The sequence below is a fragment of the Tupaia chinensis genome, unplaced genomic scaffold (genome assembly GCF_000334495.1).
Source record: "Tupaia chinensis unplaced genomic scaffold, TupChi_1.0 Scaffold000179_1, whole genome shotgun sequence".
Lineage (NCBI taxonomy): Eukaryota > Metazoa > Chordata > Mammalia > Scandentia > Tupaiidae > Tupaia > Tupaia belangeri.
The window spans coordinates 51910-60903 of NW_006159654.1; positions in this window are offsets into that span (position 1 = coordinate 51910).

The window sequence follows — 8994 nt, forward strand, 5'->3', positions numbered from 1 at the left end:
TCCCCCCCGGGGGGGTGATTTCTCGCTTTCTGTCTCTCTGTTTCTCTCTATCTGGCTGGTGAGCGCATGCGCCCTATAGCAAAAAATCTCTCCAGAAAAAAAAAAAAAAAAGATTTTCTTTGCTTCTGAGCATACAGAAAATTCTTTAAACTCCTCCATGTATCCTCTATCCATCACCCTTGTCTTCATGTACTGTATCATGAAAATCCTCCAGGACTAACCTTAATGCAACAGCAAAGAACAAAGAATTTATTGTCAAGTTTTTGAAGATCATAGAGTTATTTTTATGTCTGGTATTAATACTCACTTTTACCCAGGCACTTGTGGTTGGTTTAGGTCTCTCTCAGGTAGAGTAAACTTCGAACGAACTAATTAAGAACAAGGATTGTCTGTTAGGTAAGTCTCTGCTCAGTAAAGTAGTTAACCTAGATGGAGTTAAAAAATTGTATATGAAGCAATATGAAGCAGTATCTATGATTTTAAAATCTTTTCAATTCTGTAAAAACATTCTGATTCTATCACACGTGTATTTTGAAACAGTGACCCTGAGATGAGATGTATGCCCAGAATTATGTCAATGCATATCACTTATTAATCCAAATGATTCTTGAAAATTGATGTGGAATATCTATAATGACTGTGGTTTGGGTCATTTCCTGGGTATTAATGTAAGAGTGGGGTTAATGGCCCTCAGCATTTTCACTCTTTAAGGTTATTTATTCCAGATAAGTGGTCTGAGGTGAAATCATTATTGCTTAATTAGTATTTTTTTCTTTTTTTTAGACTGCTGATGTTTTCAGAATAAAGTGGTGTCTTCTGGAACCACAGGGACTTTTAGTTCTTTATTGAGCACTAAAAGCAGTAATTTTAAAAGTAATTTTGTCTCCCTGATGTGAGGAAAAGGGGTCTAAGTAGAATGGCATATTTTATTTAATTTTCTTCAGGAACACTTTCACTTGTTTGCACAGAAAAAGTGGCAGCATTTGTGTGTGATATGTACTCAAGCCATGAGGTTGCTTCTACACAGACTTATGTGTGGTACCAAATTTAAATGTTTAATTTGATCATTACACTGCTTGCTAGAACTTTGTTACAATTATTTTGTTATTGTGGAAATAAAAGTCATACCTGTCAATTTCCCATTATTCAACTCTTCTTGGAAACAAGCGAATAACTATGATGAGTCTGAAACTTGTCAGGTGATCCTGAGTTTTTAAAAGCATTTTTTTGAATTTTGTTGCAACTGTCTTTCCAAAGCTGGTAAATAAAAATAATCTCTCTCTGTCTCTATCTCTATCATCTATCTATCCATCTATCTATCTAAATTGGTGTTAATGACTTTGGTGCTTGAATTATAAAGTATATATATTACATAAATCAGAAATCACAATGAAAAATTAATTTAAAAAATGGAAGAATTTTAAATAAAGAGATCAAATACTTAAGAAAGAAAAGTATGCAACATTTGGAAACTTTAACAAATTACCATTATAGAGCTGTGCACGGATGTTGCCTACTTGCATATTGATTCTCTGCTCTGTTCATAAGAATACTGCTACTGTGACGGCCAGCAGGTGGCATAGTGGTTAAGGTGCTGGACTCCCACATGGCAGACCATGATTCAAAACCCAAACCCAGTGTCTTGAAATTCATGGCTGGGTTCATGTGTACATGTGCCTAAAATCCTGAGAGGAGAATGGAGAAAAGGGGATTGTGGCGTGCCATGGCCCATGAGGGCTGATTTCTTGCTTTCTCTATCTCTGTCTCTCTGGTAAGCACATGCACCCTGTAGTAAACTCTGTCAAAAAAACAAAAACAAAAACAAACCCTGCTATTAAAAGTAATCATAACTGGGACCAACAGTTGATATAATGGCTATGTCACTGGACTCCCATGTAGTCGACCACAGTTTGAGTCCCGGACCCAGTGGCTTAACACTCATACCAGGCGCGTGTGCATGTGTGCCCAAGATCCTGAGAGGAGAATGGAGGAGAAGGGATTGTGGCGTGGCCATCCTCCCTGGGGGGTGATTTCTCACTTTCTGTCTCTGTCTGTCTTTATGGTATAGCAAAATCCTCTCTTAAAAAAAAAAAAAAAGTAATCATCGTTGTCATCCATTCCCTATGAGCCATACAATGCATTAGGCATATAACTTAGCCATAGAGAACCAATGTAACTTAGTCTTGGAATAAATTAGTCTAGTTTAATAGATTAACCCTTAGAAATAACAATCTTTAACTTCTCCTTCACAATAGATCTAGAAAGTTAACAGTAAGCTTGTTTCAGTCTTTACAAATACTGGGATGTGGACATATGTAGGCAAGGGAAAGATTCCACCATCCCTCTTCCATAATGACAAGAAGATTTTTAATTTTTATTAACTTCAGAATTGCAAAGCCATACATAGACCCTTTCTCATTATCCATAGTCTAAGAATTGTCTTGACTGATTCCAGTTTGTTTCTGCTGCTTTGCTAATTATTGCAGAGAACTGAAACTGGTCTGTCTACCTTGAATACCTTAAGCAAAAACTGCCTCTCAAGCAATGATTATCTTCCTGACACTATCAAATTTTTTCATTGTCCTATCCAAAGACAAAGGCCAGGCCTCCTCCTCGTTTTGCCCCAAGACAATAAGTAACTTACTAGTGGCACAGACCTGATTTCTAGTCATCTGGCATGGGTATCACTGTCCATTTCAGCAGGGGGTATCACTGTCCATTTCATCTGGTGTCATGCGATATCCAGCAATACTACAATATGATTCTTACACTAGCTAACCAGAATTGGCACAGGGTCCACAAGAGTGCCTAGTTCCTAACAAGACAGCCCTAGCTTCAGATTCCAGCCACAAGTTTTGGTGTCCCCAAGCCAACCACATTTCTGACAAATGAGCTAAAACTTCATGGGTTCCAATAATTCCCTCAGATTTGATAATTCACTGGACACACACAGACACACAATCATATTAGCATTTACAGTTTTAAATAAAAGATGCAAATCAGGACAAGTGAAGACACACATGGGAACATATTTGGGAGGATCTCTAACTCAGGACTTCCTGCGTGTTTTTCTCATAGAATCAGATATGGTACCCTATTGGTATCCTCCTAGTACATTGATATGCTTACAACCAAGAAATTCCACAGAGCCGTGGTATCCAGAATTTTTACTGATGTTTCAACTGTCTATGAGCCACATGATGAATTCGACTTTTACCTTACCTTATCTTTCTGAAGAAGTCAGGCTGACACCATCTAGCGCAAAGCCCCAATGACCTGCCTAATCATGTGGTTAGTCTTTCTGAAGTAATCAGTCCCCATCCTGAGTCATTGCAGTAGCATAAACTCTTTCATAGTTGAAAGTTCCTTCTTGAATAAAAAAGTCAATACTGCTATTCTGGACATTTAAAGAATTTAGAGATTATCTGTTAGGAACCAGGGACAAAGACCACATAAATTCTTTATTCGTTATATTTAACATACATTCTATAGTAATTTGCAGTAATCCATAAGACATGCATTTTTATCGAAATTTTGTAGGTAGGTAAGTCTCAAAAAGCACAGATGTTCAGCATACGATCACATCATCGATAGTACTGGAGTTAGAATTCCATCTCATAAGTGCCCATTTATCCAGGACTCCATGTCAACTCTGTCTTTCTTGACAGCACATTTTGCCATATTAGCTGGATTTTTTTTCTTGTACTACAAGCTTACACAGACTAAATAACTTGTCAGATATCATCCAGCTAAGAAGTGATAGTGCTAGAATTTGAAAGTATATCTAACTTACTACAGTGACTATACTCTTAGCAACTCTATAAGAAAAAAATAAAAGATCATACAAGAAAAACAAATTCATACATCCCTAGAATAATAATGTCCACTATTAAAGGACATTTGGACATTGGGATTACTAAAACCTCACTAAAGTGAAATATCAGACATAAATATTTTTCCATTTTCTAGAAACAATAGTTTTTTTTTTTTTTAGACTACCAAAAGCTGTAAAAAAATTATTTTTGTAGACAGGACCAGCAGTGGGCATAATGGCCATGCCATAATCCCTTCTCCTCCATTTTCCTCTTGGGATCTTGAGCACGCACGCACACATGCCTGGCATGAGTTTAAGCCACCAGGTCCGGGACTCGAATCATGGTCAACTACATGGGAGTCCAGTGACGTAGGCATTATGCCAACTGCTGGTCCTGTATGATAGATTTTCAAAAGCAGACCATGTATCCCTAATATATTATAATATGTTTTAAATCATTTTTTTTTTGTCTCAGTAACGTTCACATGAATGGCAGATATTCCCTCAAATGTCTGTTTTTTCTTCTCCCTCATTCTTTTTGTATTCCCAGCCAGGTGGGCTCTGTTCTTTCTTTCTCTGTGTTTCTTCTTTTCTCTCTTTAATCTCCTGGTTAAGATCTGGGACACTAAAAACAAAGCTCTTATTCATTTCTTCTTCTCTCTATTTATTATCCAGATTGTGTTTCACAAATACTCAGGGAAATGAGCTGGCAGAGAAGATATTGAATTTGCTGATGGGTAATTATTCAAGTTCCTAAATTTTGTCCTTGACTCAAATTATTTCATTTAATCCATATAGAAAACCAGTTTTCAAACATTAGAAAAGAAAAAAAGTGGCAGCAAATATATGTAAATAGAATATCTTAGAGTGTTTTATTTATTTATTTTAGTATTTTGCCATAGGGTGCGTGTACTTGCAAGAGAGATATAGAGAGAGACAGTGAGAAATCACCCTCCAGGGGGATGGAACAATGCAATCCCTTTTCCCCCATTTTTCTTCTGGTATTTTGGGCACACACAGATACACACACACACACACACACACACACACACACACACACACACATTACTAATGTGGTTTTTCAAGCTGCTGAGTCTGGGACTTGAACTATGGTTGGCCATGTGGGAGTCCAGTGCCTTAACTACCACACCATCTGCTATTTACCCTGTAAACAGAGTATCTTAATGGAATAATTTCTCCAATTTTAATAATGACTAATTGATTTAGTATTAATTTTTCTCATTTAATCTACTTGGCCTCAACACTAAAATAGCTTTGTGAAATTTTGTTCTTGTTAATTTGTTATGTTCTGTGCTTCTCGGAATGCTAGATTTATTATAATGGGAAACATAAAAAATGGTTAAGATATGAGCACTTTACTAAATTAGTAGAAATCATCCATTTATAAAAATTAGTGAGATCACTGAATGTTAACAATATTTGCCTCTGCATGTAGAGTGTAATTATAACATTAACATACCTAGCCTCATTCTAATGAAATCAGTGTTCTATAAAATTAACACAAAAAAAAGTAGGTGAAAACATGTCTTCCAAGCTCTAGAAAGTGCTCTAATTGAAAAATATTTAAATAAAAAATTAAAAAAGAATGAAAAGGCAGGGTTTTGTAGCACAGTAGGTAGCATATTGCACTGCAGTGCCAGAAACCACATGGCCTGTGGTTCAAATCCCTGATGTGATCAACCTGAAAGATGTCAGGCATGTGAGCATGTCTACAATTGTGACAAACTGCAGGTCTGGTGGGAGTATGGCATTATGACAGATTTTATTGGGGGGGATATGTCTCTCTTTATCTCTCTCATGTACTCATACATGTTATCACAAATGAAAACTATATATTAAAAATCTTCCCTCTGATTAAACAGGAGAGATTTAAAAAATGTTATATTTAGTTGCATTTTGTCAAGTTAATTTTTTTCTGCATTATCAATCATATTTTGGAAATTCTCAACACGAGACATAAAAGCACAAACACGTGTGGTACTGTTGTTACATGCTATACTGGTTTGGAATTAGTAACAGCAATTGTTTTTTTTTTTTTAATGCAGCCTGCTGTGCAAATTATCTTAATACATTTTATTGTATAAAATATTTTGAATAAAATAGTTACTTAATAAAAATGCAAACTGCAGGATGCAAATCAGTGGGGAAATATATACTAAGGCCTTCATCCATTTCACAAATGTGTCTCATTGTTTAGGAAAATAATAAAATAAACCACAATGAAAATGGTCAGATTTTGTGATACTAATTTCTTGATATAAATAATAAAATGACAATAAAACGCTAAGTTTTTTCAACTTCAACTACTCTAAAAAATGAGGGCAATCTATTATAAATCTATGGAGAACAATGTTACAAGATACTTTTGGAGAGAAGAGGAGTGATTTTTCCATTTCTCTTTTAAGCTGTTTGGCCAGACATGTATCTGTCCATGCATTATGTACCTGTAATTTTTAGTGTCTTAGCTTCACAAGGAGGCTTTGTTCTTCTTCTCCTAGAATATCTTTCAACAGCTGTACCTAACAAAAGTCTATTTATTTATCAAGAATCATGCTCCATTGATTGCTATATAATTTAATTATAATACATCTACTGAGGATTAACCATTTGTTTTGTCAGCCTGTCTTTATGTGATAAAAATGTTGATCCTTCACAATATTATCTATAAATATAATTTAATTCAAATAACTTTTTTTGATGTTTGTATTGCTAATGACTTGGGTGTATGGAAAATAGTTTAATTATACAATGGGGGATTTAAATGTGCGAATATTTTAAGTCATTTTCAAACAAATGCATGAGTAAATTGCAGTTTACCCTATTGGACCAAAACAAAACAAAACAAAATATATTATAACTCTGTTAGAAATCTACTATAATCAAGGCAATGCAGGACTAGCATAGAAATGCAGCATCATAGCAACTGTTCATAATATGACAAATAGGTTGGTAGCATATTATCACACCTGACATCTGTTTTACTTCCGTCTTCCACATCCCTTTGGTTATGCTATTGCCCAAGAATTGGGGAGAGGAGTTTTGTGGTGAATTCACAATAAATCACCTTCATTTTGCTAACAAATTGCATTCCAGATGGTGATATTTTTCACATTTACTGATGGAGATACTGAGGTTCAAAGAATCTCAAGTGGGAAGGAACAGAAGAGGGATACAAAGCTGTGTCAGGTTGCCTAACCCCAAAATCAGTGTTACCTTTAAAACATCACTACCTTCACATTCTCTTCCTTTGTTTTTCTTTCTTTATGTTTCTTGTTTTAAATTAGATCAAGAGTAGATCTCTTTTTCACTTTTTAAATAGCTTTTTAATCTACCTTGAAATGATTTTTTACCCAGAACATAATTTTACATTACAAGTCAATATAATTTCTTATCTTTTGCTGTGTAATAAAATATACCCATGTTACTAGTTTAAAACAAGCAACAAAAAAAACTAGTTACTTCTCCTATATATGTGTAGGTTGACTGGGCTAAGCTCATTGGTTCTTACTTGAAGTCGCTTATATAGTGAGTTAGATGTTGCCTGGGCTGGAACCATCAGAAGACTGCTGAGTTGAATGTCCATGTACCTCAAAGGATACATCGATGTTGCCTATAGGCTGAAAACTCAAACACGGTTCTTGACCATTCAGAATGTTCATACCTGATCTCTCCTTGTAGCCTGAACTTCATGAAGCTTATTGGCTTTGCTTTCAAGAGTAGAATTTGGAGAATGAGTTTCCAAGAGGACTAGTAAGAAACTGTTCTCTTATGAAAGAAGCAAAATGTGACTATCAGATTACATTGGTCAAACAAGTAAACAAGTTACTAAGGCTAACCTAGGTTTTTGTTGTTGTTTCTTGTGTTGTGTTTTTTTTTTTCCCCAGATTTTTTTTTTTGCTATTGGACACATGCACTTGCCAGAGAGACAGAGAGAGAGAGAAAGCGAGGAATCCCCCAAGGAGGGATGACCAAACTCCAATCTCTTCTCCATTCTCCTCTCAGGATTTTGGGCATGCACATAACAGGCACCCAGCATGAATTTTAAGCCATGGGATCCAGGTCTCTAACCACTGTTAACCATGTGGGAGTCCAGTGACATAACCATTTTGCCATCTACTGGTCCCAAGGCTAACTTGGTTTTAAAAGGACTACACATATTGTGAATACTGGAGTACATGGATTATTAGAAGAACATCTTCAGAAAGTAGCCACTAGTATTGTAAATATGCTTTATATGTAGTCCTTGTTGTTTTCATTTTTTTCCTTTTTTCCATCCTCTCACATCAGTCTCCACTATCTTACCAGAGTAACCTGTACTAAATGTCTTATATATACATTTTTAGGCTTTTTTCATACTTCATGATCATAAAACTGTTAAAAACACATGCATATATGTATTTAATATTTTATTTCATTTTAAAAATAAAGTGGGGGTGATATTAAATATCTACCTTTTCTGCACCTACATTTTTTGTTGAATTTTATTTTGTGGAAAGCTCTGCCTTTTCCCAAGTTTTAATAGATGCACAATAGTCTAGGTTGTGTATGTGCTGTATGTTATGTATTTATTTACTTAAATATAGCCATTTTGTTTGTTTATATTTTGGACCTTGTTAACAATGATTTAGCAAACATCCTATTTAATATTTTATAAGAATTCTTTTTTAAGAAATCTGTGAGGAGTATCTCTATCATCCATTTATGTGTCTACCTGTATCTGTCTGTCATATATATATATATATATCTAAATTTAATATATTTTGCCAGAGTAGGTTTCAAGAATTCATGATATTTCTCATTTTGATCAATGGTAGAAATGTATTCTTTTTCAAACTATTTTTGTTTGTTTCTTTTTTAAATTTGCCATCCTGAAATGTATAAAGTGATATTTCATTGTTATTTTAATTTGTATTTATCTATCATACATCGCATCTACAATGGGGTAGATACAGAGGTAGTATCAAAAAGAACAGTTTAGACAGGGAATTTCTGGCAATGAATAAATTATTTATCTGAAATATATATTTGGGATGAACTATCTGGGCAGATTATATTACCTCTATTTTATGCCATCTGAGCCAATTTACTCCAGTCTCCCTTCCCTTCCTCTTTATCACCTCCCTTTCCCTCTATCCTCTCCTCTCTTCTGCTTTCCTCTC